Genomic DNA, 27,100 nt, shown 5'->3' with positions numbered 1-27,100 from the left:
CAGAGAGTGTACTTACTGTCACCTATCAATTTAATGCATCAACATTCTCAAGTCCCTTCACATCCCCTCATATCACCATTGTCTGTATAATAATCCTTTAAGGTATGTCCCTTCTCCTACATGCATGCAAAGTGGGAGCCGGGGCACCCTTCCAGTGGCTCTCACTGCTAGAGCAACAGGAAATGGGTAAATATGCAGCAAGGAAGGGGACACAAGAGGGCAGAGTGCTGGGAGAAGTGGAACAGAGCAGGGTAGGGAATTAGCAGTGGCAGAGAGAAGGGTGGAACAGGTAAGAGTGAGGGTCGGACAGAGAGGAGCAGTAGACAATGAAGGGGGGTGCAGCTGGCAGACTAAGTTGACGTGGCATGCGCCAGGTCCCTTTACTAGTTTTCTTACAATATCCAACAACAACTTTCAAATGACATTAAGCAGATGAATAATCAAAACATTTTTATTTTGACAAGGACAAAAAAAACTCAGTTCCTGGTTCTCACACACTGTGTATTAAAGGGTGTGCAATAAATTTCCAAATGTGCAGGACATAGGTCAGGGTTTGCAAAATACGCGCTATAGCATGTTTTTACGTGCTACAGGAAACTTGGGACCCAGTTTTTAAAACTATTCGGGTCCCAGTGTGCAGCAGCATCCCCTCAGCCATTCACCACAGAGCGCCATGCCCCCAGCCATTCTCCGCACGGCGCCGTCCTCCCAATCAATCACAGTGCAGCAGCTCCCCCCAGCCAATCACCAGGCAGTGCCATCCCCTATCGCTATGCAGTGGCATCCTCCCAGCTATTCACAAGGCACCACCGCCCAAGCCAATCGCTGTGCAGCGGCTCCCACCAGCCAATCATCATGCAGCACTGTCCCCCCAGCCAATCACCATGCAGCGGCGTCCCCCAGCCAATCACGAGGCGCCGCCCTCCCAGCCAATTGTTATGTAGCTGCTCCCCCAGCCAATCACTACGCGGCACTGTCTCCCCAGCCAATTGCCTTGCAGTGGCGTCCCCCAACCATTCATCACGCGGCGCCATCACCCCCAGCCAATCGGTGTGCAGCGGGTCTCCTGCCAGAAGTCCGTGGGCGATTTGGCTGCAGCAGCGTTGGTGTCGGGACACTCTAGCAGCCAGCACTCCTTCAGCCAGCTGAGCTCTCTGTATGCAGGACCCCACCCTAACCCAAGTACTGCCTGCCCCTAACCTCTTTCTTGGCCCCCGTGTTGCCCCAGCTGCCATCTACACTTGCCCCCTCCCTATACCCAGTGCTGCCCCAGCTCCTACCCTGACCCCCACCTACCCCTAACACCCTCCTTGCCCCCAGTACTGCCCTAGTTATCTACCCTTACCACTCCCTACACCCAGTATTGCTTGCCCCTAACCTCTTCCTTGCCCCCAGTATTGCCCTAGCTGCTAACAACTAATTTCCCCTATATGCCTCCCATACTGCCCCTGCTGCTATCTACACTTTCCCACTGTCAACCCCCAGTGCTGCCCCAGCTGCTATCCTGACCCAGCTCTGCCCCTAATAAACTATAAAAAATGTTGGTAATTTACACAAAAAAAAAGTCATCAATGCCCCAAACAGTGTATGATCCAAAGACAAGAGGTGCAAGATGGAATTGTCCTTGGGCCCTTCCACCCACCCTTATGTTGTATATACTAAACAGGACAGCACAGTTTAACAAACCAATCACTTCTATAACAGGGACTGCCAATTGTGGCTGAAGCGATTGGTTTGTTTGGGCCCCCACAAAACAAGCTAGTAATGGGCAGCTGACATTGCTGGCAATGATATCTACGTGCACAAACTGGCTCTACAGAGGCAAGATGTTGTCACCATCATCATCCGACTCCTCACCCTCATCAGTGTGTACATCATCTTTACACAATTTTAAATTGTCCCAGCTGTAATCCACCAATACAGGTGCCTCTGTATTTTTGGATGTATTTTCCAGTAAGGTCTGCCTCGTGGAATTTGTAATTCATTCTGATGAACATCATCTTTTCCACATTTTGAGGAAGTAGCCTTCTACACCGATTGCTGACAAGGCTCCTGGCTGTGCTGAAATCTCTTTCTGAGTGCACACTGGAGGATAGGCAGCTCAAGTAGAGCAAAGCCAGTTTGTGCAAGGGCTTCCAAATTGACATTTTTGTCCAGCCAGTAGTCAAACGGACTGTCTGGCATGCCTATTTAGATGCTATCATTAAAATAGTCCTCAACCATTCTTTGTATGTTGACCATATCAGATGGAGTCATGGTAGAGGTCTTATTAATTGCAGGCAATTCTTTTAGACCCAACCCGACGTCAAAACTTGGTTGTGTTGTCGCATCTGCATCATCAGTGGGTCTTTTGGGAAAGTTTAGTTTTTTCCTGGCAGCCACACTTGCTGGAGAAACTGAAGGAGGAGCAATCGCTGCATCACGTGTCACTTGAGCTGACAATTTGCTTACCAACAGCCCTTTGCATCTCTTCAGATCTGTGTCTGCTGAAAAGAAAGACACAGGACCTCATTCAGAGTCGGTCATTGCGGCCGCTCAGTCGTACGCCACCGATGTTCGCTAAACTGCTCATGCATAAAATTCGCAATGCGACCTAGCGGCCGCAACGACCGACTCTGAATGAGGTCCACAATGTATGACTTAAACCTAGGATCAAGCATGGTCACCAAAATTTATTGATCTGATTGGAAGATCCTGGCAACCCGTGGTGGGCTCCAGAGGGGGGACTGCAGCACAGTCCAAAATTCAAAAAGGGGAGCCACACCAACTGCCATTTCAAATGCTGCCAAACATAGATGCTGGGACTCACTGGCAGTTGAAATGGCTCCCCTATTTGAATTTTAGACTGCGATGCAGCCCCACCTCTGGAGCCGCCACTGCTGACAACCCTTGGCAAAGCGAATAAAGGACTTGATCTACAAGTCCGATATACCTGGCAGAATCACTTTATTGTTGCTTTTCCAACAGTCTAATTAGGGGAATTAATTGATTCAAGCTGGTAGTGTCTGAACTCGCTTCACAGGTAACTGCTTCAAGGGTTTCAGCATCTTGCACAACACGGAAAGTATTCTACACTGAGCTTCAGTAAGGTACATTCCTCCTCCTCTTCCTATGTCATAGGTCATTGTGTAGCTTTGGATGGCTTTTTGCTGTTCCTCAATCCACTGAGGCATATAAAGGGTAGAGTTCCACCTTGCTACTACCTCTTGCTTCAACTGGAAGCAGGGCAAATTAAACATTTCTTGCAGTTGCTGCAATCTTCTACATGCAGCTGCTGAATGGAGAAAATGTCCAGAAATTTTACCGGCCACAGAGAGCATCTCCTACACGGCCCTTAATTTTTTTAAAATTTGCACCACCAAGTTGATTGTGTGAGCAAAACATGGGATGTGTTGGAATTCACCCAGCTGCAATGCTTTCACAATATTGGTGGTGTTGTCAGAAATTACAAATCCCGAGGAGAGTCCAAGTGGGGTAAGCCATTTTGCAATGATTTCCCTGAGTTTTTCTAAGATTTTCAGTGGTATGCCTCTTAGTAATAACGGTGATTCACAGTAGACTTTCTCCAAATGAGCTGCTGTTTCTTAGATGTTGCTGCTGTTGGTGCCATTAAAGGCAGTACACCCTCCCAGTGGGCTGTTACAGTCATGTAATCTTGAGTTTGCCCTGTTACACTTGTCCACATATCTGTGGTTTAAGTGGACAGTGGGTACAATGGCATTTTGGAGGACACATAAGTTTTTTTTAATGTCCCTGTACAGGCTGGGAATTGCTTTTCTAGTAAAGTGGAATCTAGATGGGATTTGGTAGCGGGGACACAGGACCTCAATTAACTGTCTAAAACCCACTGCATTAATGATGGATATTGGACGCACATCTAGATATATGTTATGGCGGCAGTGATCTGCTGGGAAACTGGGTGACTGCTGTCATACTTGCTCCCCCTTGCAAAGGATTGTATAACAGTCAATTGTTTTTCTCAAATTACTTTCTAGTAGTCTACATGGTTCCCTTCTGGAATAAAGATCCAGCAGCAGCAGTAGGCGTAGTGCTCAAGGATTCTTCTGAGGAATCAGGGATAGGGGAGGACTCAAGATAGCCTTATCAAATTGGATGTAGGACTACTTACGATCATGTTTGAGGATATTGTTGATGAAGGTATTGGTGGTAGAGATGGCTGGTGCTTGGATCTAGCAAAGAGAAGGGAGCTACAGTAGCTGATGCAGGACTGCTAGTTCTTACTTTTATAGCCAAAGTTTCTGAATTTGGCAAACACTTTTGATGGATGCGCTGCAGATGACGTAACAGGGAGGAGGTTCCTAGATGGTTAACGTCCCTACCTCTGCTTACTCTGGCTTTACAAATACTACAGATGGCTTGACAATCGTTGTCCGGAATTGGATAGAAATAATTCCACACATAAGAAGTGGCTTTTTCTTATCATGTGCAACAACTGTTTCTACTGGTGCCTGATTTACACAAACAACATCCTCATCATCAACATCCTCATCATCAACATCCTTATTAGCATCAGCTACACAAATATCTTCCTCATCCTGGTGCATGTCCACAGCAGAATCCTCAATTTCTATGTCAGAATGTTAACTTGTGCTGCTCATCCACATATTTGCAGAGGGCGCACAAATGGCGGAAGGAGGCTCCTCTGCCAGTACAGTACTGGAAAGGTCAGACTCATATATTGCACCCGCGGAGACACTTAGATTCTCCTCAGGGATTTGTGATGTTTCTGAGCACACAGTTGGTTCCTGTGCTGCAGCGGTTTTAATTTTTTTTACACCTCTTCTAGAGTGAGAAAGGCTTGCATCGTTATAATTAGAGGCAGAAGAACATGCCTCACCGACAGTTGCAGAACCACCACTCATATATAAAGGCCAAGGCCTTAGCCTTTCCTTGCCACTTCGTGTGGTGAATGGCATATTAGCAATTTTATGTTTTTTGCAGCCAACTTTGATGTTTTTTTCTATACCAATATAAAATATTGGTTCTTTGATTTTAGATGCCCTGACTTAAACCCTCTAAGCCCTTGGGCATCGGCTTTAGATGACGTTGAAGGACTAGTATCGTCATGACTGGTTACAGCAGCTGCATCAAAAGTCTTTGGTTGTTGTTCCTGCTCTTCTCTTCTAAACTGATCATTATCCATTTTTCAATTTGCAGCTCATCTCACATTGCGGGGAGTCAAAGGGCTTTGTTGTACGTGAACAAACTCACTGTGGTACAGCACACAGAACAGTACAAGTAACAATAGAACAAAATATATTTTTGAAACTGTATACTTTTTTTTCAACTGACACTGATTGCTTATGCGAAGTTAATGAACGCAGTGGGCTATGGCCTGGGGAGTCACTGCAGCACCAGTCTGTGGTAGGAAAGCCACTGGATGGACAACACAGCACAGCCACTGGATGGAACAGTACAACAACAAATATATATATATTTTTTTATTTATATTAACTTTTTTTTAAGTTTGTTCACAAATGACACAGCGGTGTCACACCTCTTATGTGAACGCAGTGGAATACAGCCTGCAGCGTCACAGTATTTGTATGGATACACTGGGATAGGGTCTGCAGCACCACAGTACTTATATAGATACACTGGGGTACGTATCAGTGTATAATGATTAATTTCAGTTTAAATATATATTAAAGTCTTTCCACACTGGGGTACGGCCAGCATAGTCACAGAACTTGTATGGAATCTGGATACACTGGGGTACAATCAACAGCGTCACAACACTTATATGGAATCTGGATACACAGAGGTACTGCCAGCAGCGTCACAGTATTTACCACACTGGGGTATGGCCTGCAGAGTCACAGTACTTATATAGAATCTGGATACACTGTGGTACGGCCAGCAGCATCACAGTATTTGTATGGATACACTGGGGTATGTATCAGTGTATACTGATTAACCCCAGTTTAAATATATATAAAAGTTTTTCCACACTAGGGTACAGCCAGCAGCGTCACAGTACTTATATGGAATCTGGATACACTGGGGTACGGCCAGCAGCGTCACAGTACTTATATGGAATCTGGATTCACTGAGGTACGGCCAGCAATGTCACAGTATTTTTATGGATACACTGGGGTATGTATCAGTGTATACTGATTAACCCCAGTTTAAATATATATAAAAGTTTTTCCACACTAGGGTACAGCCAGCAGCGTCACAGTACTTATATGGAATCTGGATACACTGGGGTATGGCCAGCAGCGTCACAGTACTTACACTGGTGTACAGCTTGCAGTGTCACAGTGCTTATTTGGATACACTGGGGTACGGAAGCATACACTGGGGTATAGCCAGCAGCTTCACAGAGCATATATGGAAACACTGGTGCACAGCACATAGAAAAATCTACTGTTTTACTTTTTTTTTACTTATTTTTTTTTGTTTATTTTTACTTTTCTTGACTTTTTCTTACAGCCCATGGACGGACAGCACACCCCTGGATGCACAGCACACTGGATGGACAGAACACCCCTTGATGGACAGCACAGCACACCCCTGGATGGACAGCACACTTGAGGGACAGCACACCTCTGGATGGACAGCACACTGGATGGACAGTACACCCCGGATGACAACACAGCCCCCTGGATGGAGCACAGCACACCCCTGCACACCTCTGGATGGACAACCCCCTGGACGGAGCACAGCACATTCCTGAACACCCCACAAACAGCACAGCCCAGGACTCAGCAAGGAAATGGTGGCGATCACCATGGGGAGGCAAACCCGTGAGAATCTGCTGCGGGATTGATGACATTTTGCCTTGTTTTTGGATCCGAGTCAGGTGGGTAAACCCAAGCTGGACTCGGATCTGTCTCAGAATAGCGAGGCTCATCTCTACAAAGATCTGGTCACTGACCCTGCCTCAGTGGGTGTTTCATTCCTATTACTTGTTATTATTGATAAATCAGTTGCAGCATGCAGTGCTACTTCCTCATGGGGCTTGGCTCACCTGCCACAGTGATCCGTCTCTGTCCAGCACTGCAGCAGACTGTCACTGTCTGCACTGTACAGTAGTGAGCAGTTTCAGGCGAGCTCCTTTAATGAATTGTCAGTCCGGTCTGCTCAATCATTGTGCTCACAGTTAGATGTTTCTCGTCTCTTGCCCGGTGTCACAACCTCTAGCTTCTCCTCATGGACATTATCCAATCTATCCCAGTGACAGGCAGCTGTGCTTTCTGACTAGGTGTAGGTGGGGAGCGAACGCTGGAGGCAACCAGGATCCTGTAGCAGCTGCACCCCCTGCACCTTCATTAGTTACACCTATGCAAACTTATATTGCAAATTGGTCCTAGCAGATTGCAAAGGTTTTTGGTGGGCTATAAAATCCAGTCACACAACAATGCTGGCATGGGAACAGTGAGGTGTATGAGTGTAGAAAGAGAACATTTTTACATTGTGTGTGGACTGTGTATGTGTAGTCAGGTTGTTAGAATAACTTATGGATGCTAAATGTATGGTTCAGAAATTTGATAAGTTGCCTGAAGAGGTATGTTCAGGGAATGTTTTAAAGTTTGGAAGCTAGAAGAGGGCAGAAGTGTTTTATATTGAATACTGTAAAATACAGACAACCAATGTAGGGACTGACAGATCGGAGCAGCAGTAGAAACAAGTTTTGCAAAGATCAGTCTAGCTGCTGCATTCAAACTAGATTATAGGGGTGAATGTCTGTTTAGGGGAAAACCAGTAAGAAAGCCAATGCAATAATAAATGTTGGAGATAATGACTATATAATCTGAATATGTTTCTTAGATGGATGTGACATGGAATATTTGCATACAAATTGCATGTGGGGAGCAAAGGACACTTCAGAGTCAAGGATGAGAGCTAGTGAGCTTGAACGGTAGGATTTGTTGCTATGTTGGCAAAAGAATTAAAGAAGTCATGTCCTTAACTAATAGTCACAGTGTGAAGGTCTTAGCACTAGTTGTACCAGTAGTGGGATTCCAACGCTTGATATAGGAATGAATTATGCAGTATTATGGAGCATACACACGGTCAGATTTGTCAGACTTGTCAGATTTGTCAGATGAACGATTTGAACGATTTGAACGATTTTACCAAAGTTTTGAACGATTTGAACGATTTGAACGATTGAACGATTTTTGACTGCATTAAAATGAATGGAATCGTCCAAGTCTGACTGCAAACACATCAGATGTCAGAAATCGTTATCTGACCATCGGGAACGCGCATCGTTGATCGTCCATCGTTCAGGCATGTCAGATATGAACGATTTTCCTTCAGATATGAACGACTGAACGATTTTTAAATCGTTATCGTTCATATCTGAAGGAAAAATCTGACCGTGTGTATGCACCATAAGAAGCTCAGGGAGGAATGTCAATCAGGGATATTCCAGGAGGACATGGGTAAGGTTTGGTACTTGGTGTTGTCTGTAGTGAGCATACTGTAACCGTAAGCAAGGAGAATCTAATAATAAGAGCAAAAGCAAAGGTCAATGCACAAGAGAATAATCTGCATGTTTTGACAAGAATAAACACTGGAAACAGTAAAGAACTGTTGAATAGGGTCGGTTTCCTTAAATGAGTTGACAATTGATGACATAACTGACATAGGAAATAAGCATGCATGTGCTGTGGCACCAGAGACCCTGTTCATGGACGGAGCTTATGGGTGCACTGGCCGGCATTAGCGGCGAACTGCTGCAATCCATATTGGTGACCCAGCCACAGAATCTAAGTAATCTACATCGGGTATGTGCAACTGGATGACAGGTCCAACAGAATTTATAGACTTTTGTAAAAGGATTTCCAAAATCTTGATGTAAACTGTGGCTTTCTATCAGGCACATTTGATTGCGCACATTCATCCTATTTATAAAATATAGCTTGTGAACAATTTAGCACTGGGAGCACTGGAAACTTCTTAAAGGGGCACAAAGTGGGACATTTTAGTAAACCGGTCTATGACCACTAAGATTGTAGTAATCCCATGAGAAGGAAAGATCTGACACAAAGGTTATTGATAGATCTCTCCAGGGTCCTAAATGTATCGGCAAGAGTTGTAATAATCCTGAAGGTAATGCATGTGAAGATTTGTGCCTGGCATAGATATAAGATGTTTTTACTTTACTCCGTTTTTGAAACAGGCCCTGAGTCTGATTCAGATTTGGGAATAAAGCAAGTAACTGTGGGCATGATTCTGAGACGGACGCTAATGCGATCGCAGCTGCAATTTCATATGCAAAATATGCTAATGTTAGCAAAGATCACCCAAGCATAAAGACACCCACTGCTGCCTTCTTACCTGCGTGCGATGATGCATAACCGAGTAAATATCGATAACAATGATGCACATCGGAGGCCATCATACCCTTGTGTCAGGTCTGACCTGCCGCAGCCTTGGGAGCTCATCTGACATGCAGAGCTGTGCATGAACTCGCAGTGGCTAATTATGCACGCCCATATAATGGCGTTTAAACGGAAAGGCACGCGTGCGTTTTCCTGACCACTCCCCGTTACCACCCCCAGACGCTGACAACCTGTCAGTCACTTTGTGATGAAATCCACTGTCCATCCGTAACTGCAATGCGATCGCCGCGCATCTGCAGTACTGCTTATATGCATGCGCAATGGCAAACAATCGCTCAATCTGTGTGAAAATCGCATTAGCGTCCATTTATGAATAAGGCCCTGTGTACCTGGACAAACCATGTTGCAATGCAAGGAGTGAAAAATACATATTTGTTTGCACGTGGGGTAAATACTGGCTGCCTTTGCATGTAGCCCACAAATTGTGGACAGCTTTATTTTTACACTGCAATTTAGATTTCAGTTTGGACATGGCCCCTTCCAAGTTTAAGAGCCGTATTCAATTTGAGCCAAGCCGCGATACTTTTTAGCGGCCCGGACTTTTCGCCTGCTTCGCCTGTTTTGCAGGCGTAAAAGTATTGTGCGCGTGCCCGCTTTACCCCGTATTCAATTTGAAAGTACACAAAAACAAGACCCGGCGAAAACATGAACAAGCGGAAAGTACTGTCAGATTTTGGGAAATAAGCCTGACACCCCCAAAAGATGCTCTGACATGGGGGTTCCCTATGGTACCTCCCGATTTGGCTTGCTGAAGGTATTTGGTGTTTTTAAATGGGCTCAATAGCTGCTAAATAGCGTTTTTCTATACTTGATGCAGAATAGTATTCAGGAGGTTTTTTTGCAGAAAATAAGTTATCCCAGCAAATTTGGGGTACTTGAAAATGGGGGTCAGTATATCTGAAAGTTGCTAAAGTGAAGTTGAAAAAATCGTGAAAAATCCACCTGCCGCAAGCACCTGCAATAAAAAAAAAACACTTGGAGCATACTTGGGGACCCCCCCAGAGTCAAGTTTGCTAGTTTTTAACTTTGTACCCCACTGTTTTTTTTTCCGCCCCCTTTTTCAAAGTAATTTTTTGGGGTGTCCTTAAGTGTTTTTTAAAACATTTTTGACACAGTTTACCCTTTGGGTAACCCCAATTCTGCACTTTTTTCCACCTGCTATTTATAGGCAAAACTTTTCACCTAGTGCATTGCATTGACTTTCCTCCTAGTTGGAAAGTCTTTCAAATTGAATACGTGGGTAAAAGCAAAACAGGCGAAAATGACGTCATCGGCGAAAAAGTATCGCGGATCCAGACTTTTCCCCTCAAATTGAATACGGGCCTAAATGTCTCTGCACATTTTAAATCTGAATCAGGTCCACTGTTCCGTAAAGGTCTTAATAAATCCATTGGACCTTCTTTATTTGTGGTCCTGTCCAGTGGCACTTTTGGAGGACTTTAATCGTTGACATTTTTTCTAAACATTGTTTATAATAATTTTGAGTTCAACTTTTCCATTGTGCTGTTATAAATATTTTTCACCGTTTTTGATTCTGTTTTTTATTTTGCCCAGCCATTATTTTTTTGTTTCATGATTTAAAATTTTTCATAATTTTCATTTTTTATGTTTTGACGCATTTGTTTGGTCAGGACAATGTTTTACTGTGTTATATAGGGGCATATTCATTATATTAATTATCAGGAGCCAGGCTGCCCACTATAAATAATACGCAGGCGCGCAAAGCCTCGGCATCTGGCGGAAGGTGCTGGACAGGGGTGGAGGGATCCGAAAAGAAGGAGCATGGTTCGGGAGCTTCAGAAGATGGCGAAAGTTCCCGCGGTCAAACTCTAAGACTAAAGAATTGATGAATTTAGGTCCCCATATTAGGGGATGCCAGGCCAGATTGGGAATATAAGTTAAGCAGGAAATATAAGTGATATGCATAACCTTTATGATGAATGGCCCTAAACACTTAATTTCTACAAAAGTAGGTGAAAATTTTAGTTTTCTCCTACTTCTGTAGAAATGAAGTGATGATAAATATGGCCCACTGACTGATATTAACATCCGTACTTCCATAAGCATTGCATTTTATCTTTTGGTCTCTCTGCTTTTGTTTTTTGTTTTATAATTTTTTCTCTCAATAAAAGTATGCACTAGTTTATTTAGTCTTTGTGATTTATCCAATTTTATTAAGTATTAAATAAATCAGGGTTCATATAAGTAGAAACAAAGCAGACAGCTATCTGGTTGCTAGTGTATAAAAAGACCACCAATTTGGTGGCTGGTATGTAAAGCAGAGCTGAAATACAGTAGGACGGATAATATGCAATAGATCTCCAGTCCGGCGGCTACTGTACAGTCTCTGGTGGCAACCAAATAGCAGACCTCCAATCTCTGGAGACTAGTGTATACACTTCATGTCCTGTCAGATATTACTTACCCATTCTACCCTTCTAATAAACTTCCCACTTATTTTCCTATTTCAGTAACCAGCTTTTGATGTCCCCCCCCCCCAAAAAAAAAAAAAAAAAAAAGAATTAAGCAATAGGAAAGCAGAGCATTTTATACCAGATGGAACCTATCATGTTGAAATGAATGTTGTCAGTGAGTCTGCCAACCAAGTAAAGTGTTTGTCTGTCTGGGGTGTGGGTTTTGTATGGCTAGTGATTACACAAGGGGAACCTTTGTTTGACCTATGTTTGCTGACTTTGAATCTATTTCTACACAACAGACCAAATACATTTTGCAAAGGATGATGGGCAGACCTGGCTGGATCATGAGCATTCCGAAGTGCTGCAGGTTGGGAGCCATGACACACCAACTATGATTTATTTTTATGTAGTTGTGGAGAGGCCCCCAACATATGCATAGGAACACTTACTGGATCTGCGCTGTCAATAAAGTAATCTTACTGCTATGACATCTTCTTCCAGCCCTGGACCAAGTGAATCTAAGTAGATTCACTGCGGCCCAATCAGAGGTCGCCAAAGAGAGTCAATCTTTCTGTGAACTGTTTGAAAGGTCACATCATGGCAAACCAATCCAGGCTCTCCATATTTTCGCTGTCTTCCCATCATGGGAGCACTTCACGGTAGGGGAGTGTTGGCCGGAGTTCGCCTGCAGGTTCAGCATAGGGATGGACATTGGAATTAAAATTTTTGTTCCGATGGTAGTGTTTTTACCATTTGATGGTGGTGTCCATTGTTTGCCACCATCGAATGGAAATCATTCGATGGTGTTCTAATGGTTGGGTTTTTTTTTAATTCCTGAATGCTATGCTTCCCCAGACTTTTTCCTGGCTACTATGTCTGCATCAGGGCATCTTCATGGGTTTGTTGGAGACTGTCTCTCACTCTCTGTCTACCTCAGGCGTGATCCTGCTCAGTCCCTGATTCCCTCCCCTCTCTAGGCTGCTGCTAAGCTAAACATTGCTATCTCTGATTGGCTCTCACTGTCTCAGAGAGCCAATCATAGTGCAACACTCAGCCCTGCAGCAGCAGCAGTCAGTCACTCATAAGTACAATAGTTTTCTTCTGTAATTTGCTTCATTCCAAGCCTCAGTTTTAGATACTCTGTTGCTGTTTCAGTCCCCTGGCCAGCACCTAGACAGCAGTTGTTATGAGATGCAGGGGGTTTTACCAAGATGAAATTGCTCCCGTGCGAAGCCGGGGCAGGTCGCTAGTACATAAATATATTTGTGATGCTCTGCCCCTAATTCTCTAAAAAGTGGACTCTTCCATCTATGGACTACAATTTTTTTAAGATACATTCTTAAATCTTTTTAATTTATGTTTATGTTTACCCTGTTGTATATTGTATTGCATGGATTAAAAACTTGTAATGGAAAAACACCATTGACAGGGAATTATTTCTCTCCCACATAAAGTGAAATGTGATCAAGGTTACTTTCATTGCTGTTTTCCAGAGGGAACATCTGGATAACTATGCTGATATGCAATTAAAGTCCATATTTTGGTATGCAGTATATCATTATTTACCACTGTGTTCCACATTTAACAGTACTACACTATGTTATCTCTCCGTTTTTATGCTCAATTGAGCATTATATAAGGTGCCAGGATACAAAAGCAACCATCACCATACACTGACCTGATTCCCAGATCTTCTCACCATATAAACAGATTTTTTGTTTAATTTTTGGTACGCACACATATTACCTAAATATTTGTTACCAGGAATTACCCCTTCAGAACTTTTCTATCTGATTGCCAGTCGGACCGCTTAAAGACTGCTGCCACCATATTCAGTTAAGGGAATGCATTTGGAACTTATACAACATCCGAATCTTGTGTCTATGGGTCTGATTGGAGTTGTACATTATTACAACTAACTTGCTAATAAAGATTGATGCAGAAGGAGGAGTTTGGTCCTAGGGCTATCAAAGTGTACTATAGATTGCCATTGAGTCATCTTTGTTCTCAGCCTGTGTAAATTCGTCCTCTGACAGAATAGCCACAATGTGGCATAAGTAGCACCACTGCAGCAAGTGTTGCAATTACAGAAGTAAGGCGGGGTCCAGGACTGTCTCCCGAGGTCCCAACTCTGCTATTCTAAGCATGGGGGCTGGTGCATGTGCAGTGAAACTCCCTTTGGGACATGCTCAGAAGATCAGTATAGTAGCTTCTGCTATGCTTGATCAGGGCCAGGGCATGTGAGGAGATACCACACTTGGGACTTTGCTGCACATTTAATTGCCCATTAGCAGGAACATTTGGAGGGTGTATAAGAATCAAAAACTTTGCTTTGGGGCCCAATTGATTTTATTGAATTCTTAGATGAAAAATTCCACAATGTGAATGATTTGACATTTCTTCATCATCTTTTGTGGTGTTTAAATACATTTATGTGTAAATGAGTGATGGTTTCATTCAAAGGGGTCTGTTTATCAAATAATATATGCGGGATAGTCCCTGAAAATACCCATTTTGGGGGATATCCGCAAGTAATAAGGATTCCCTGAATGAATGAAGGAGGGACCGCAGCAGACGTCTCTCATACCTGCTGCGGTCCCTCCATTTCTGACAGCATGCACCGTCCACGCATGTGCCGTGTGCACCTGCCGCACATGTATAGTGTGCATCAGGGACCAAAGTCAGGAAGTGTGATAGCGTTACGCTATCACACAGCTTCTAGCTCTTTGTATCGGAGCCTGTCTCCTAGCAAGAAGATATTAGTAAATTCATCTCCACTTTGCGATTTTGGGTGAAAAATATTTATCACATTCTCATTAAAAATGCATATTGTGATAAATATGCCCCTATGTGTACAAATAATTGTATTCCCCTATATTAGCCTGGTATGTTGACAAGCTTGGTCACTTTTCCCCAAAACAATTTACTTAACATTATTGTTTCCTGTATGTTCACAATTTTTCATATGAATAGATAAATACACTGATGACAAAAATTCAGTAACAAACTTTATTTTGTGTGAAAACTACAGTCTTTTGTCCGAATGTGACAGGCCTGGTCTAAGTCTGTACTCTCTGTACAAGCGACTGCCCGTCACAGAGTTCACTGAGTATTTAATTGTTGGCATCTGTGTACTGTACAAGTTAGGACATATAAAGGACACAAGTGGCCAGATTGCTGCTTTGGGGCCTGGAATTCCCAGCTCTCCCATGGACTTGAAGAAAATATCTGAATCCCCGCAAGCCGAAATGAATTTACATTGATTTGTTTTCCTGTTCTGAGTCTCCTACAAATCACATTTACTCCTTTCATTTCTTTTCCCCGTCCGCTGCTGTTTCTGGCTCTGCAGGCCTGGCCATTGTCAATCAACGGCGGGGGCCTTTTAGAATCTGGCTCCTATTGTGTTCTCCCCAGTTTCTGCTTAATTGTATTCCCAAATGGATTTACCTTGATAGATTTACTTCCTTTTATAATTTCCAAGCTATGTACACTGGTTTTGCTTTTCCCGTAGTTAATGTGGAAAGAGTGGCCCCTAATCCTTGGCTCTGAGCTCAATGTATTTGCTTGTAGGGCTTCTGTCATAGTCTTGAGTTATATTCTAGATACAGCATTGTGTAGATTCTTCATTGATTTGTATACTAAGCATCAATAGGCTTAATACCCTCTCTAGATATCAGCATTGTATAGAGGAAGACACCAGATTTTTATATACATTAACTTTACTTGATTTTGGACCTCCTACTGTACCTCAATCAAAATTGTCATGTTTAATCACAGTTTCATGGAGGCTTTTATGTATTCTTTACATTTTCTTGCCAAAATAAATGTACCTATATTACGTACGCTGCAACCATGGGCGTATCTACAATGGGTGCATAGTGTGTAGTGCAAACGTCTCCTGGGTCCAGGGGGTTCAATACCGCACACCTTGCACAGAAATCACTGGGAAAATGGTGAGGCTGCCATTTTCCTGAAGGTCTGCACATGTGCAATCCCTCTCTGGTGGGGTGCAGGAGGTCTCACCGCACATGCACATTAGCAGCGAGGGGGTTCATAGGTAGACGTACACTGACCACAGATGCGATCATTTAACTTCTTCTGGATCGTCGGGACAGGATCTTATCACAGCGATTAAAATTGGTACATCCCATCGAAAGAAGAATCCTTATTGCAAAGATATGGAGACAAGGGTTCTTAATATTCGGGCCAGACTGCATGTTTTAATAAATATGCCCCTAGATGAGAAAATATGCATTTTCACTAATGTTAAAGGAGGAGAACAATCTCGTTAAGTTAAATTTTTCTCAATTTAAATTGAAATAATTTTAGATGCAATAAATGGACATAAAATAAATAAATAAATCTGGTTGTTTCTGTGCCTTCATTATCAGACCAATGTCCATGTAAAATGAAGGTTGCACAAGGAAGTAAAGATTTTCCTTTTTATTTCAGGGTAAATATGGCCTTCTTTTGGTAGAATATTAAAATACATGTATAATTATTTTAGTTAGATCAATATAAGAAATAAAAAAAAAAATACTTCACACTGGATCTGTACTAAGGTATTCACATGGAAATACTACAAGTTCAATTATCTAGAGTTACCACATATATTAAGGATTTTTACTTATTTTGCACTTTAAATAGTTTTGGGTGGAGTTCAGTATGTCAAACTAAAATGTAGGGTATTAGTTGTGGTCCAGTTTACCCACCAACCCCCTTTCCCATATTGCTTGTAATGCTGCATACACACGGAACAACTTGAACAACCATATGGTGGGTACACACTGGGCGATATTACTGAGCGACTGCACGATTACGACATCGTAATCGTGCAATCGCTCAGTAATCGTGCACAAATCGTGCACTTTTATGTCGGAAACGACCAGCGATGCGCACTCCCGCTGGTCGTTTCCGACATTGTCCATCGCCTGAACATGCAACACAATCTGACGACCTATTCAGGTTGCTGCATGTTGGGGAATGGGGAGAGAGCCCGGCGCTGAACGATATCGTTAATGATATCGTTCAGCGGCTGTGCTCATTGTCATGAACGACATTGAGCACAGCCTGCCGTGGACACACTACACGATATCGCTCAGGGAGCATATCGTGTAGTGTGTACGCACCTATAGATATCGTTGATAGATTTCCCATCAACTATCTGTAGTGCATTGCAAACGATTTTTGTTGTACACATTGATAGAAATCTATGATAGATATTTCAGTGAAGCTATCTTTTTACAGACAAATCTTTACAAAATCGTCCAAGTTGGCCTGCATGCATGAAAGACCATAGATATCGTTATCGTTAATGCAGGAACGCGCATCGTTGGTCGTTGTCAGGTTGGTGAACGATAACGATATGAACGATATGAACATGTGTACGCACCATTAGTCTAAAAGACAACTATATTAAATGTTTTCTTTATTACATGTTTAATAATTTTCACGAGAATATTTACATGGAATATGCAGTACACACATGCTGCTCTATGGCTCATGTATGAATCTTACAATAACAAATAAGCAAACTGGGCACATCAAAAGGAAATGTCATAAAAATGGTATTCAATGTTTAAGGGTAAAATGAAAGCAAACTTTATGTGGGTGTGGGAGTATTTTATATGTAATTTTGTCCACTTAACAGTGTAGTTTCCATTACCAGAATGTAGATGCTGCAAAAAAAAACGTAAAAATTACCAGTAGATAAAAAAAGACATGAATCGAGTGTTACCTGTAGGCTTAAAATGTTTTTATTGTTTTGTCTATATCTGTCAAAAGTATATTGATACCTACTATGTTAGCCTGGTTATTTTGCATTTTAATATATGTGCCATGTTCATGATGTTATTCTGTGCTGATAGGAATATATTGGCACTAGAAATAAAATGATATGATATTTCCTATGTTTTTATGGCAAGATTAGTTAAAAGTTTATATTTTGGTGTTACTGGTTCTATGGGGGAAATTCAATTATCCATGATAAAACGTAAACTCTTTGGGCCTGATTCAACCCACTCGCGAGCGGCTGTCCGCTCGCAAGTGGGTCGATGGTCTGCACTGCGCATGCGCACGACGGAGGGAACGCCTACCGTCAGAAGCCGGCCCCACTGACATCACTAGTGGGAGTGATTTTGGCTCTGATAGAGCCAAAATTACCCCGGGCCTTGCGGTTGAGAAACTCAACCGCAGGCTTCGGCTCGCAGTGGCGATGGTCGCGATGGTGACCCACAGCTATACGAGCGTCCAGGAGGACGCTCCATAATTATGGAGGTGGGCCCTGATTCAGAGCGAGCGCTCTGGTCAGAGCGTCCGGCTCTGAATTAGGGCCTTTGTGCGTTAACTTATCAAATCAATCGCTCATTATGTATGCAAGATGCCATTTTTTGGGAATTCAATTTGAAAAGTTGTCTTTAGGTATTCGCACAATAATTCTTGCAGGTTTTACACAAGATAAGTATAGGTGAAAATGGGGAAATCTGTCTGTACCCCCCAAAAAAGGCAAACTTATATAGGATAACAGTGTAGAAGTCTATTCTTAAATTGTATCAAATTGCTGTTTTCAGTTAAAACAGGTTTCTTTTGCAAATTAAATGTTCTACTTTAATTGGGGGTGCATAAAAATGAAATATATATTTGTGTAATTTTAAGCCACTTTTTAAAAAAAACTTCAAAACACACCTCTAACACCCACCTGCAATCTCAAAAACACATGTCCCATTCATACAGCATCCCCATATACCTCTCCTACATCAATAAATGCGTTTTCCTACATTTTACAAATTTCACCCCAAAAATGACACATCATTATTGGCAAAATGAAGCAAAATAAAAAAATATTTCTGCCTAATTACTCATTAAGGAAGCTGTCCCAGTGGTTCTGAACCAAGGCCCTCATTCAGAGCCGCTCGCTATTTGCGGTCGTTCGTTTTCCAAAAAGGGGTGGCTATTCAAATGAACCGTTCGCACTTTGCGGTCTGTTCACGCCTCTAAGTCTGAACGAGCGAGCAAAACATGCGAACGTAAATTTGAAAAATACGCCCCCTGGCCGCTCGCACCATACGTCATGTCCGCTATTTATAAGATTAATCGAGTACATCGACCAGCGTATGAACTGCTCGCTATTCTTGTGGTTGGTTTTTTCAACCACTATTTTGCGAGCAGTTCTTAGTTAAAAAAAACCAAGTGACGTGGTCAATGACGCTGCTGGATTAATTATGCACTCCCTTAAAACGCCCGTTTTAACCTTTAAGCACGCCTGCGATCGGATTTCCACTCCCCGTTTTCAAGCCCCTTCCCCTGTTACCACCCACATACGCCTCATTCTGTCACTCAAATTAGCAGGCATTCACTATTTTGCGAGCACATGAATATCGACCGCACTGACCGGTTCGCGCATGCGTATAACGATCCGTACGCATGCGCAGTTGGGCAAACATCGCTCGGAGCGAACGAGCTGCCTCTTACGAGTGGCTCTGAATCAGGCCCTATGTCCCAACATTTTTACTTTAAAATAGGAATTTTCCCCAACTTTCACCAGCACAGGAGGTGGTGAAGAATATCGGCGCTAAATCCTTTGAAGAATTTCCACGCATTAACTTGCAGGCTAATTAAATAAAGCAAATGTTTTTTTCACCTGAAATTCACTTTTACGCTTTTTAACGAGCGAAAACGGGTTATCGCTGCTAATTGATTTCCTCCCTAAATGTGAAATCAAAGAACTCTTTTCTTTTTCTCTTTTCTTGATCGTTCAGTAGAACCTGATCCTAGGCTAATTTTATAAAGTGTAAAAATCATCACTACAGTCTGATATAAAACACGTTGGATAGGAGCCTTTTTTCATATGGAGGCTTCTTTGTCTCCTCCTTCATCCTTTGACAGTATCCACATATCACTTCAACTCACTTTAATTCTCAGCGGCTTTCCGATTGCCTCCATTGCCATCCTCTCATCTTATCAATGCCTCAGTGACATGCAGTCTCTTCCCCACCTACACAATCACACAAGTGAACAGGCCACTGTATCAGACAAGATCAGAACACTCATATTCTGAAATACTAAGGGCCCCATTTAACAACAAGACATTGGACCTCATTCAGAGCCGCTCGCTATTTGCGGTCGTTCGTTCAAAAACAAGGGGTGGCTATTCAAATGAACCGTTCGCTCATTGCGGTCTGTTCACGCCTCTAAGTCTGAACGAGTGAGCAAAACTTGCGGCCGAAAATTTGGAAAATGCGCCCCCTTGCCGCTCGCACCATACGTCATGTCCGCTATTTATTAGATTAATCGAGTACATCAAACAGCGTATGAACTGCTCGCTATTCTTGTGGTTGGTTTTTCTTACCACTATATTGTGAGCAGTTCTGACTATAAAATAACCCAGTGACGTGGTCAATGACGCTGCTGTATTAATTATGCACACCCTTAAAACGCTCGTTTTGACCTTTAGGCACGCCTGCGTTCTGATCTCCACTCCCCATTTTCAAGCACCTTTCCCTGTTACCACCCACATACGCCTCCTCCTGTCACTCAAAGTAGCAGGCATTCGCTATATAGCGAACAAACGATTTTTGGCCGCACTGACTGGTTCGCGCATGCGTATTACAAACCGTACGCATGCGCAGTTGTGCGAACATCGCTCAGTGCGAACGAGCGGCAGCTTACGAGCGGCTCTGAATCAGGCCCATAATCCCTTTAGAACTTGCTAAAGGGGTTATGACCTCCTTTCAGTATTTAACAAACAGCGGTAAACTAAGATTTGCACTGTTTGTCACTGTATCGCTTATGCTATCTATGGATGGCGAGGGTAATACAGTCCCTATTTCCAGCAATGAGGACCCAGCAACAGCCCTTTAGGCTTCAGTGAAGCCAACCAAGCATGCTGAGTGTGAGTGCATAATGCCACTGAAGTGGGGGACGGCACTGGACCTCATCGGAGGAGTAAGTAATGTTAAATACCAGTGGCATATTTGCTAGTATCAATGCGGTACTAAAGGAAAGTTGCCGCTGGTAATACAATTTGTTGTTAAATAGGGCCCTAAGTCCTCCAATCCAATTATTTACAGGTTGTTCTATATCCACAGACTTTAAAAGAAAACACGAATTAACTTTTATACATGCTTTACATTGTTGATTTCCATCAAGAGGTCATTTATGACTCCTGTAGGATAATAGAGAGCCACCCGTGATTTGAATATTTGTATTATTATAAGATGCCCTGTCAGCATCACTTTTGCATTTTGTGGCAGCGAAGGTTCCAGACAGGTGCCTGTCATCATTTCTCCTGGGTCCTCTATGGAAAGGCACCGTGAAAGAGTTAAGACTCTATAAATCATCTTCAAAGTTCATGTCCTCTCCTCCTTCCTGTACTGAAAGACAAAAAAGTTACTTTATCTTTGTAAAGCTAAATTCAAGTCTTCACTTGCTCTCTGTCAGTAACCATAGATTTATCCAAAGTCAATGTTCCTCCACTATACATTGACAACATGATGAAATAAAAATAAATGTTTGTATTTAAGGTGATAACACATTATGCTAGATTAGATATATTTTTTTATAATTTTGTATTGTACTGTGTACATCTTTACATTCAAGATTTGAGCTACAAATTATAAATGATCTCAAAACCTGTCCAGTAAATTGTTCTCTTAGGTGCCTTCAAGATGTACTTTGCAAATATGTATTTCAAAAATGAACCAAACATTGTGGGGAATGTGGTTGGCAGGAGCGGTGACTCCTCACTTCCTCCTGCATACAATATGAGAGTGGTCATAATTGTCAAAACTTGTGCATTGGATTCTTCGGAAGTGATGGGGTTAAATACATATGAAACCATTACCAGATGTTACTGTCCCTTTAACAGGCCGGGTTCTAAGAACTCTTTAATGTCCTTTTAAATAGAGCAACTGTTTACTCATTCTTTTAACATGGCTGATTCTAAAAAGTACACTGAAGGGTTTTATAATGTCAGTAAATGTTTATTGAGCTTGACAGAGACTTGAAGTGCAATTTTATCTCAAACCCTATCTTTAGTATCATTGTATTGGTCTGACTTATAAGTCATTTGTACAATTGAATATGTCAGCCACATAGAATTACATTAGTGTGTGATATTTCTAACAAAGGCAACATTTGCTGATCATTCTATCATGTTTGCTTTACAGTCATCCTTTACAACACTACACCTTATGTGATTCTTTGCCAGTAATTCAGTGACATTGCTACATTCATTTTTAATACTTTTTTAAGAGCTATTCCGCGAATCACCAATATCTTACTCTAATACGTCAGTCCCTAGAAGACATTATTTCCCATGTGGTGCTAGTCGTATATCCCAGTGTGGCTGTTAAACATGCTGTGATTTACTTTCTCTAACCTCATTGCGCTCCTATATGCCCAGCTGCCAATTCAACTCTTGCCTCTAGGAAGCATTAGTAATATTGTGCGCACACAATGGGTAGCATATATTCCTTTTAAGCAGGATGACAGGCAAAACAAACAAGGCATTAAAAGAAATCTAGACATAAAGAACATGTAGCCCTCCTAATTCTAAGATCAAGATCATTACTTGTTGTAAGAGATGGGTACATTGGCTTTTAGTAGTGCATGTCAGAAATAAAAGGAAAGTCAATGGGGGGAAGGTTTTAAAGCAACAGAGGCTCTGAAAGCTTGCATAAGATCTGCAATTAGGAGACTTGTCTTCTTAATAGATAGCAGTTTGGTGGAAGGGACAGAACAATTATTCTGAAGAGAATTACTTTTACAATGCAAACACAGTTGTTAAATAATGATATTCTACTTTCTGAATTGTGTTTTATTTTCTTGTAAAACCTCAAGTAGATGTTTTGGTGCAATATACAGACATAATTGTAGTAACACTGGAGACATAAATATTCTAATGTGACCATCACTTCTGGTGACATTAAATGTTTATATGTTGCAAAACAATCCTATAAAGTTGTTGGAGGCACTTTTACATATAACGTGTGTGACCTGCATCCTGATTTACTTTCAGATCTTAGTCAAACACATTACTAAAGCAAATGATACATTGTCTTTAGCAGTGATGTGCGGTGAGGTCAATCGTTGGAGAGACACAGATGTATAAATCACAGTTTTTATATCAAAACTGTGGAGCATGACGGAGTATGATAGGGCAGAGAGTACGACAGGGGAGACTCTGCAAGTCCCTGGTCTATAGGTAGGGTGTACATTCGCTTTATTTTCTTCAACTGGTTATTGCAAAATTGCTATAAGGTTTCTGCACGAGGAAGTAGATTTGCTTTTATTTGCCATCTTGTATACTCAGGAAATGAAATACCATCCTGCAATAGGCAGGGTCTCCAGTAGTCTCATTGAAATAAACACAAGATGTTGTGAACAAATTAATAAACATGCATAGAACCCTTTCTATATGGCAAGAAAGGCTGCACAACACAGCCAGTGTAATGGTTAGCATTACTGCCTCACAGCACTGAGGTTGTGTGTTCAATTCCCACTATGGCCCTAACTGTGTGGAGTTTGTTTATTTTCCCTGTGCTTGCAAGGGTTTCCTCCGGGTACTCCAGTTTCATCCCACACTCTAAAAATATACTGGTAGGTTAATTGGCTCCCAACAAAAGTAACACTAGCATGTATGTGTGTGGGCATGTGATAGGGTATATAGGGGTCTATTTACTAAGCTTTGGATGGAGATAAAGTGAACGGAGATAAGGTACCAGCCAATCAGCTCCTAATTGTCATTTTTCAAACAGCCTGTGACATGGCAGTTAAAAGCTGATTGGCTGGTACCTTATCTCAGTTCACTTTATCTCCATCTATGGCTCAGTAAATTGACCCCATAGATTGTAAGCTCCACTGGGGCAGGGACTGATGTGAATGGCCAAATATTCTCTGTAAAAAGTGCTGCGGAATATGTGTCTGCTATATAAATATCTGACAATAAATAAATATATACAATACTTCACTGCCACTTGAATATATCTTACTTTCTTCCTGTACAATGTGTATCCAACATTAAGTGACCATCCTATTATCATTGTCCATTGTAACTGAGTATTAGCTGTGACTGTGCCATATCTTTGTTTTATATACAGTATATATAGATTACATTATATTGGTAAACACAATGATGCGTGAGAACTCTACATATAAGGGTTACTTTTGGACACAGCATGCTGAATACAAAAGGGGATGGTCTGTTCCCATTAATGTTGATAGTGGTAAGTCCGGAAGACACTTGGAGGCAGTGAGGCACTCAGGGCAGAAGAGGGTGGCATGTACTGTAGCAGGACATGAGCCATGGCTTCTTCAAGACAAATTCTTATCTAATTGCTTTAAAAATGTCAGTGTGGGTTTATGAGGGGATGAACTGCTCACTGTAAGATACATCCTATTCATGTAGAGAATTCATGTAAATAAATCATCATCTTGAGATCATGTGATATGAAAATTTATTATTTTCAATGCTGTTTAGAGGGAAACTTCTTATTTGTTCTCATTTTGATGATTCAGAATCTAGAATAAAATATATTATTGTTGTTATTGTTCTTCTTTGTACCATCTTTTATTTATGTAGCACCAATGTATTAAAGTGACTTTAATATCATAATTTGATTTACAAACTTAGTAAGTTAGTGATGTGCTCGTACTTCTGTAGGAGTGACAGAATTTCCAATAATAACCATTTTTTTTTACCTGAACACATAACTTGGGCATGACAGATCCTGTACCCTCCTCAGTTTCCGTGGCAACTTTCAATATCACTTTGCCAGCAGGAGCAACAGGTAAATGTACTGTAAGGGTACTGTTGATGTATCTGAATGAGTTTATATCAATTTTAGTCACTAATTATATGTTTTTAATTATTTCAAGATTAAGGAAAAAAAATATTGTAAATCTGAGCATTGTTAGTAGTAACATTTCTTGAAGTATTTGCAGAATGAAAGAATAATGCTAAAATATCACACCAAAATAAAAAGTTGATTCAATAATACATATCAGTGCATTTAACAACAAAATATACCCTAATTATTTATTATTGTTTCAAATGAAATATACTTTATTATTAGTTACCTATTTTAGAGAATAAATACATTTTACTTCTATATAACTACAAATATAAACTTACATTTAGAAATTTAACTTGGTCCTTTAATCATTTCTACTTAGACCTCAGACAGTTAGCAAAAATAATTATGATTTATGGATGCAGATTGCAATAGATTTTTTTTTTTAAATGTCACCATCAGTGTGGTTTGCAAGTATTCTTCACCATGCTAGACAAATAATACTCAACTTTTAAGCAGTGTTTATAACACAAGAAGCTATATTATTCTAAGAAAAGAGAAATCAATGTACAAATGAACAAAATGATTTGTTTTTTTTTTAACATGCTGTGAATTGCAATGCATTTTTTCTTGTCCCATATCAGTATGTCTGATGTATGTGAACGCAGTAAAAAAAATTGCATTCATTTTATTATTATTATTATTATTATTATTATCCTTTATTTATATGGCACCACAAGTGTTCCGCAGCGCCTTAGATAGTACATAAGTGTAACAAGTGTAATAAGTGAACAAAAAAAAACAAGTAACTTACAGTACAGTGAAGGACATTATATACATTCTTGCAATAGTGATTAAAACACGCACAATAAGCAGTAGGGAGTTGGCAGAGACGTGTTAGGTGCCCTTATGAGGAGTAAGGAGTAGAAGAAAGTGTAAGGAGAAGCACATGATGGAAGAGGTCCCTGCTCGTGAGAGCTTACATTCATTTCACTGTAAACATACTGTATGTAAACAAAATGAGATGCTGTTAAAATGCATTTGCAATTTTGGAATTGAGTTTCCATATGGGTTTGGCTAGAGCAAGAAAAAAATGTTCTGTTATGTCACAGACAAATTTTTAACAAACTCAGATGGAATGCATTTATAAAGACAAATTAAACACATGCATATTGACATGTATTTTTACTTGCATTTTACCATCCATTAATAAGCAAATACAATCACCGGTATGTACATATCACCAAGCCGTTTTTATCATGACATTTTTAAACATCACACTACACACAATAAAAGGTACAAAAGAGGTTTATCAGATAAATCATAAAAAGGCACACCTACTTCTGATCATTAACGCCATGTGCAACCTGTTGTCCAGTGCATCTCATCATAATGGAATCGACCTTTTAATGGCCACCCAACTATTCTATAATATTAACATTTTATTTAACTTTTTTCTCTTTCGTTGTTTATTTGAAGCTTTCAACAAGGGCAAGTACTCTAATTCTTGGGTAATCTTGTGAAAACACAGGGAGCGTAGAAAGGTCACATTATATGGGAGTGAGGAGAAAAAGAACTATTCAGGGTTAGAAATAAATCAAGGCACTTTAAACATAGAAAGCACGTTACGGGGTAGCCCAATCCCCCCAAACTAAACCAGTGACATTTAGTACTCTTATAAGTCTTTTTTAATCATTGGGTAATCCAAACTGCACCTTCTAGAGAAGTCTAAGGCATTAACCCTGAGACCTGATATATTTCTCTCAAATCAGCATCTGGTAGTCATATAGGAAGGGGATTAAATTCCTCAGAGACTCCTTCAAAGACTTCTCCCTTAGCTTGTTTATAAATATACAGATTTATCCCTAAATGTATATGTATCTAAATTCTGAGTGTTCTAGACACCAGAGAATGGTCAGAGTAGCCGTAGATGGTTTTGTACTGTGTTTTATTTTCAAATTTTGCCCCGCCATATTGAAACCACTCGTTTAATCTCTTGTTAAGAAAATGTGCCGTCAGTTATTCAATTATCTGTCAATAAATCCATGGGCAGACTTTCTACACAAAAAGGCATTGAAATACAAGGTTAGAGTGGGTGATTGAGGAGCAGGGTCGGGAAATGGGCAGCTGCGGCGACTTTTAGGTAATTGCTTGTTTTCCTGTTTGTCTGGGAAATCCAGATTAAATGCAAGTTTTACTGGGGCTTGGAGCCTTGGGAAAATGAAAATATTGAGGTGAAACGAAGCTCCAAAATGTTTTTTTGTTACCTAGCTTTTACAATTTATTGTTGGCGTGATTTTAAGACATTAATAGTTGAAGTGTTCCTCCAGAATCCATTATCCTGTATAAAGCCATGCATGGGTTAATTTAATCAATATGATTTCGCCTGCTACTGATGATAATCCTCTTAACCTATGAACTTGCATAAACCAGGGTTTTTTGGGACCAGTTTTAGGGAATTATGTCATGTATTCTTCTCAGAAGTTTTTAGTAATGTTGCATTGTGCATTTTAAT

The 27,100-nt window shown here is 41.1% G+C and overlaps 1 protein-coding gene across 1 annotated transcript in view; it reads left to right on the top strand.

Moving 5' to 3' along the window:
• The window catches only part of LOC148509168 (uncharacterized), a 76,512-nt gene that overhangs the window by 12,388 nt on the left and 37,024 nt on the right, over nt 1-27,100 (top strand).

The sequence above is a fragment of the Taudactylus pleione genome, unplaced genomic scaffold, assembly GCF_031769625.1.
Source record: "Taudactylus pleione unplaced genomic scaffold, aTauple2 ptg000330l, whole genome shotgun sequence".
Taxonomy (NCBI): Eukaryota; Metazoa; Chordata; class Amphibia; order Anura; family Myobatrachidae; genus Taudactylus; species Taudactylus pleione.
This window is presented reverse-complemented; position numbering and strand designations above follow the sequence as displayed.